Below are 7776 nucleotides of genomic sequence, written 5' to 3'. Positions count from 1 at the left end.
TTTGGCTTTGGGCTCTTCCCCATTGCTTGGGGAAGGGTTCTCCCCTTTGGGGAGGCCCTAGATCTCCTTCCATCTCCGCCAATCCGTTCACCTCCGGAGGAAGATTTGTAAGTAAGAAGACCGGCAGATCATAGATAAGCATTCCTCTCTTCTCTATCTCTTGATTTGGAGTGTGTAATGATTAATTTCTTGTCTCTTATTTGTAAATCCTTTGCTATAGAGTAGATCTCTAGATTTAGGATATAGTAGGTAGTTGTGATGTGTTGTGAATGTATGAACTTTGTATTTGGACATTTTCCTATGCAATGAAGTGCTTATATCATCATCTATGTGTGTTGTGCCTTATGTGCATTTGATGAGATGTGTATGAGGTTAATCCATGTAGATGTAGGGTTTAGATCACCATGTAGAGGTGTTGGTTAGTCCTAGGAAAACGTACAGGTTCCACTGTACAAAAATTTTTGTACAAGTGTCGAACCTTTCCTTAAATAACCTATTGTGTTCTTTAGAAGTTAAATTAGGAATCGCAGACGGAACTTAACATCATTGATTCCAAATTTAACTTATCTGTTCTTAATGGTTTAGATTTGAATCGCAAGCGGAACTTAACACTATTGATTCAAATCCACCTATGTTATTAATTCCATTAAATATTAATTTCCAAAATTGGCTTCCAAGACTGCATGGCGAGACACATGACCTTCTTGGATATGAGAGCAACCACCACCGCCTAGACAAAGCCTTTTAAGGAAAGCTAATATTTAATTTCCATAAATAACTCTAGGTTTAACCAAAAAGAACAATCAAATCACAAATTCGAAAAATAAAACAAAAGAAACACAAATTCGAAACAAATCTGAAAACTCTAGAATCATATGCCTCTTGTGTTTGGTATTTCCAAAAATAACTATACAAAGAAAACTAGTATGATGCAGAAAATAATTACTAGTTATACCTTTCTTTGTAAGCAAATAACCTCTTGATCTTCTACCGTATTCCTCTTCTTATCCCGGACATTGTGTGGGCAACGATCTACCGAGATGAGAATCCACCTAAGCCACCATCTTCTCCAAGCAAGATTCGGCCACCACAATTCTCCAAGAGAAGTAGAGGTTCGACCACCACCACCAAGCTCCAAGGGATGCTAGAAACAAAATCTTCTTTCTCTCCTTCTTCTCCTAGCTAGAACCGGCCACCATGGACTTCTCTTGTGTTGATGCTGCCGGCCACAAAGGAGGAAGAGAAGAGAAGAAGAAGAGAAGACCCTAGGGCCGGCCACACCAAGGAAGAAAAGATAGGAAGAAAAGAATAGAGTTAGCTAGCCATGAAGGGACCTCTACCCCCTCTTTTATAATCCTTGGTCTTGACAAATAAGGATATTTTAATAAAAAACTTCCTTAATTCCTTTGCCATGAAAAAGAAAAATTATTTAATTAAAAACAATTTTCTTTTCTTAATAACAATGGCCGACCACCTACAATCCCCAAATCAAGGAAATTTTTAATTCACACAAGAATTAAAACTTCCTAATTTGTTTCTGGAAATTTATAAAAATATCTCTAATAATTTTTCCCTTCATGGTGGTTTTGTAAAAAGGAAATTTTATAAATTAAAATCTTTCTTTTAAACATGTGGATAATTTTCAAAAAGGAAAGTTATCTCTAAAAAATTAAAATCTCCTTTCAATCTACAAATAAGGAAAGATATCAAATCTTTTCTTAATCTTTTGTAGAAACTTATAAAAGAGATATTTAATTTTTAAACTCTCTTTTAAATCATGAACATGGTTAAAAAAGGAAAGTTTTCTTAAAAATTAAAATCCACCTTTCAATCTACAAATAAGGAAAGATTTCAAATCTTTTCTTAATCTTTTGTAGAAAGCTATAAAAGGAAAGATTTAAATTTCAAACTCTCTTTTAAAACCATGATATCCACATAAGAAATAATTTTAATAAAAATTCCTTTTTATTTTATAGTGGCCGGCCACCTAAGCTTGGGACCCAAGCTTTGGCCGACCACCTATAATTGGCTCCACCAATAGCTTTGGCCGGCCCTAGCTTGGGGTCCAAGCTAGCTTGGCCGGCCACCTTAAGGTGGGTAGAAAGGTGGGTATAATTCTCTATATACAAGAGGCTACGATAGGGACCAAGAGGAGGAATTGGTTTTAATCTTCCGATGAAATTAAGCATCCTGTGTTCGCCCTGAACACATAACTTAATTTCATCAATAATAATTCATTTCACTAAAGAACTATTATTGAACTACCGCACCAATAAAAAATTACATTTTGAGCTCTTTCTTATTATGAGTGTGTTAGTCTCCCTGTGTTTAAGATATCGAATTTCCATTAATTCAAATGAGTTATTGACAACTCACTTAATTAATATCTAGTTCCAAGAGTAGTACCACTCAACTTTATCATCATGTCGGACTAAGTCCACCTGCAGGGTTTAACATGACAATCCTTATGAGCTCCTCTTGGGGACATCATCAACCTAACTCTATAGGACATAGTTTCCTTCTATAATCAACAACACACACTATAAGTGATATCATTTCCCAACTTATCGGGCTTATTGATTTATCGAACTAAATCTCACCCATTGATAAATTAAAGAAATAAATATCAAATATATGTGCTTGTTATTATATTAGGATTAAGAGCACACACTTCCATAATAACTGAGGTCTTTGTTCCTTTATAAAGTCAGTATAAAAAGAAACGACCTCTAATGGTCCTACTCAATACACTCTAAGTGTACTAGTGTAATTATATAGTTAAGATAAACTAATACCTAATTACACTACGACCTTCCAATGGTTTGTTCCTTTCCATCTTGGTCATGAGCTACTGTTTATAATTTATAAAGAACCGATAACATGATCTTCTGTGTGTGACACCACACACTATTTTATCTAGAATATAAATTAATTGAACATCTACATTTGGTATATACAAATGTAGACACTTGACCAATGTGATTCTTATAAATGTTTTATACAAAAGCTGGGCTTTTAGTATATACTCCAATAATCTCCCACTTATACTAAAAGACTATGCTGCCATAAATACTGCCATACATCTGATTCCCATCCATTCAACATGTCCATTAAAAGCTCTTACCTTAAGGACCTTAGTGAAAAGATCTACAGGTTATCACTTGATGCAATATAGGCGGCAACAACTTCTCCTCGTTATACGATGTCTCATATTGGGTGGTACTTGTGCTATATTGTGTTTACTTGCCTTATGGACTCATGGTTTCTTCGAGTTTGCTACTGTACCATTGTAATAATCTTTGGACAAACCAGAAATCATATCTAAGTCCATCTTGAGGTTACTGAGTCACTCAGCTTCTATGGCTGCCTCTGAGGTTGCCACATACTTAACTTCCATAGTGGAATCTAAAAAGCACCTATGCTTAACACTCCTCCATAGTTATGACTTTACCTCCTAAAGTAAACACAAAACTCCAAGGTTGACTTACTACTGTCCCTATCTGATTAGAAGTCAAAATCCTTGTTACCCACAGGGATCAAATCATCTGCCTAGTAAACTAGCATATAATCTCTAGTCCCTCTAAGGTACTTTAATATATGCTTTACGGTAGTCTAGTGTAACGACCACCCTTCTTACTACTACTACTCTCTAAGGATGACCGTTACTTAACTACTAACTCTACTTAACCGGTATGATTAAAAATCACATGGAAACCCTACCGAAAAATTTCGGCAGAATCTCCCCTATACCGGTGACCTTAAACTGACATACATAACATAATATACACAGCCACATGCGGCTGGAACACATATCAAACACACAAAAGGAATAACATCACCACGCAGTTTAATGAAATCGAATCATGCAAGTAATGAATAGCGGAAAAAATAAAAACATACAATTAACTAACAGCGGAAGACTAAATGACTCATCTAATACATTCTTAATAAATGACAATCTTAATAAATTCTTAAACTAAGTCCCAAGGCTTCCATAGTCCTGGCATCAAACACCATCCGCGCCACCTTGTCGCCTTCCTTGCTAAATCTTTTCTTTTCCTTTATCTGTAGTAAGAGGAAGTGTAGTCTATAAGCAAAATTTGCTTAGTAAGCGCTATCTAACTCACAAAAACACGAATGTGCATGTATACAAAAAGAACTAGGAACTATATGCTCTAAAAAGAAATAAAGCATAAACATAACTGCTCATGTCAAACTAATAGCAAAGAAAAGCTAAGAAATCTACTCATGTAATTCTACTCGCTAATCATTCTACTCATCTAATAGGTAAACATGAAAACTACTCATCCACTAGATAAACATAGTAGAATAAAGAACTAAACTTACTGAATTCTAAACACCTTCTGAATCTTATTCAACTTGTTTAAAGACTTATTCTTTAATACTTTATACTTATGTAAAACTCGTTTTACTTGTTCAAAAACTTATACTTATAATACTTCAAAATAATAATCAACTTCTTCTTGGGCCCAGGCATAGTACCATCTTATGCGCGTTCCTTGATAGGTTGGGGTAGCGAGCCACCAATCCTAAAAGAGCAGACCTCGGTCTACCAGGGCCAAGACCTCGGAATTGGACACCTGGATTTGTTTAACGACAACCTCGGAAGTCGGGTACTAGCTTCTTCTTAAAAGTAAAATACTTATAATCTTAATTACTTCTTCTTTAAATGCCTTGGCATTTTAATAGGCACCTTGTGTGCCAAAAATTCCTAAAGTCTCGACTTTGGGATCTACTTAAGGCCTCGGCCTTTTCTTTTCTTTTCCTTATCTTTCTTATACTTTTCTTTATCTTTCTTACACTTTTCTTTATCCCAAAATGCTGTTTGGGTATTTTTCATATGCATCTATGAATGAAACTAACTATGTAACACATAATCATGTATAGAATACAAAAGAAATCTACACTTAAGCTAAATAAAAATGCTTAATAAAATTCTGCATTATAACTTAATAAAATCTGCATGTCATACTAAATTGAAGTGCCTAAAAATAACATAGTACAACACTTAAAACCTCATGATAATTAACTCTTAAAACAGAAATCAAACATACTCTTATGCATCTAGAATTTACTAGTTTTGCAAGTTGAGTTAAGCATGGATAAGCTTCGAAACTTCTAAGGAAAAACAAACTAGAACTAGAGACATAAACCTCATACCAAAACTGAAATACATTTAACAGAACTTAAACTAAATGCTAAAAGAAAATCTGAAACTGTACAGCAAGTTTCAACTCAAGCTAAAACCTGCTGGGATCTTCTCTTCAAACCTATGTAAAGCTTGTTTTGTTTCATGGTATACTAGTACAAGAACTTAATGGATCTCTTCTCCTTTTCTTTATCAAACTCACGGCAGCAAGGGAAAATTAACCAAGCATGCTTATCACGGTCACACAGAAAAATCCAAATCAAAAGCTACAAATGCCAATTTCAAAGCTTGAAAGAAATCTTTCCACATACTTAACCTCTACCGTTCTTCCCCTCTCTTCCCTTGGACTTACGACAGCAACACAAAACAAACTATCCTTACAACATGCTACGAAATCATGGAAAACAAGAAATCCGAGAGCTACTCTTACCGCAGGTGAGTAAGCGTCTTACCCTAGGCTTTTCTTGGACTTACAGCCGGAGAAGAAAGCTTCCAATGCTTCTAGGGCTTTCGAAGGATCTCGCAAACTCGCCCTCTTCCTCGTGCTTACTGTTCCTTCTTGACGAGAGGAGCTCGAATCCAAGAAGAGCTCGTGGAGAAGTCCCCTTTGGCCGGCCGCCGAAGAGAAAACATTAATCTCTTCTCGGCTTCGTTTTCGCCCGATCCCGCCGTCGCACACGCAGAAGAGGAAGAAGGAAACGGGATTTTAGGTCACAGGAATTAACACGTAAGTTCTCCTTTTTTATAATCTCCATATTCTGTTAACTTGTTAAATAAATTTTCTTACCTTTTCTAAACAAAACTGACGACTGGTTCACTTGGTGGGTTGCGTTCTGCTTAAAGCCCAACTCATGGGTTCAAATCCCAGCTGCAATCATTTTATTTCCTATTATTTTACTGTTCCTAACTACTACTTAATACCAATTTATTTCCATATTTGATTAACAATGACCGTTGGCAGAGTTGGTTGGCTACGTCCGGTTAAGATCTGGTTCAAGTCCGAGGTCTTGGGTTCAAAATCCAGCTTCAACATTTTTCTTTCTTCTTTTTTTTTAAACTTCTTCCTCATGGTAAAAATACCAAACGAACTCCAAAAATTACGTAAAAATACTCTTAAAATTTCTAAAAATCCCTAGAATTTTTCTATAGCATTTCTAAATATTTTTGAATTACTTTTGGAGCTCAAAATGAGGAAATTTGGGTCGTTATAATTCCCCACACCTTATAAAAAGTTCATCCTCGAACTTAGAATAATTCTAGATATCTCTGTCTCATACTGTCCTTACACTCCTAAATAATTTCCTCATGCTTCTGGTTTTAAATAACTTTCACTAATGGTACTCTTTGGTCCTTAGTCTCTTAACTTCTCAGTCCTCTATCATTCATATCGAATCATATCCATTAGTGATTCTTGAAAGGTCTGTTATAAAGTCTCTGGAGACCATAGGTGCACTGGTCACACCAAATGGCATTACTACAACTTCGTAGTGTCCATATCGGATACTGGAAACTGTTCTGGACTCTTCATTCTCCTTTCACTTTCAACTGATGGTTCCTAGAACGCAGATCTATTTTAGAGAACACTATTGCCCTCTTTAGCTAATCAAATAGATTATCTATTCTGGGAAGAGGGTACTAGTCATTAATTGCTACTTTGCTCAGTGCTCTAAAATCTATGAACATCCGCATAGATCTGTCTTTCTTCCTACTGAACAACTATGGAGCTCCCCGGGATGAATGACTAAGGCGGATAGAGCCCTTGTCAAGTAGCTCCTGAATTTGTTCTTGTAACTCTCTTAGCTCTGCTAGAGAAATTCAATACAGAGCTTTTGAAATTAGGCTGGTGTCAGGAAACAACTCAATTTCAAAATTTACTTCTCTGTTGGGAGATAGTCTAGGTAGCTCTTCTGGAAATACCTCTGGGTATTCACAGACTACCCGAACGTTTTCCTGCTTGGGTCTTTCTTGTTATCATTGTCCTTCTAGTTCTAATTACTTAACTGGGCTTCTGACTCCCCACTGTCTTGTCCTCTATCTTAACATCTAGTTATGCTAAGAATAATACCTGATATCTTCTCTATCCTTTCTAAACATACTTATATAAATATGAATATAAGAGAAACAAAACTAAAATTGTCTCCATTCTTTCTAAGCATATGTATCAAAACATAGAAAATTAAAACATGAACTTTCTTCTTTCCTAAGCACATATAAGCATATACTCTATACTGCAAATAATAAAGAAAGCATAAAAGAAAATTAAATACTTTCTTACTTGAAGACGGCAAGGATGGTGCTCATGTGTGATGCTGGAGAATGGGAACTGCTCTGATACCAACTGTAACGACCACCCTTCTTACTACTAATACTCTCTAAGGATGACCGTTACTTAACTACTAACTCTACTTAACCGGTATGATTAAAAATCACATGGAAACCCTACCGAAAAATTTCGGCAGAATCTCCCCTATACCGGTGACCTTAAACTGACATACATAACATAATATACACAGCCACATGCGGCTAGAACACATATCAAACACACAAAAGGAATAACATCAACACGCAGTTTAATGAAATCGAATCATGCAAGTAATGAATAGCGG

Source organism: Zingiber officinale, chromosome 2B (assembly GCF_018446385.1).
Source record: "Zingiber officinale cultivar Zhangliang chromosome 2B, Zo_v1.1, whole genome shotgun sequence".
In the NCBI taxonomy this organism is placed as follows: Eukaryota; Viridiplantae; Streptophyta; class Magnoliopsida; order Zingiberales; family Zingiberaceae; genus Zingiber; species Zingiber officinale.
The sequence above is the reverse complement of the archived record's forward strand: the minus strand, read 5'-3'. Positions refer to the sequence as shown.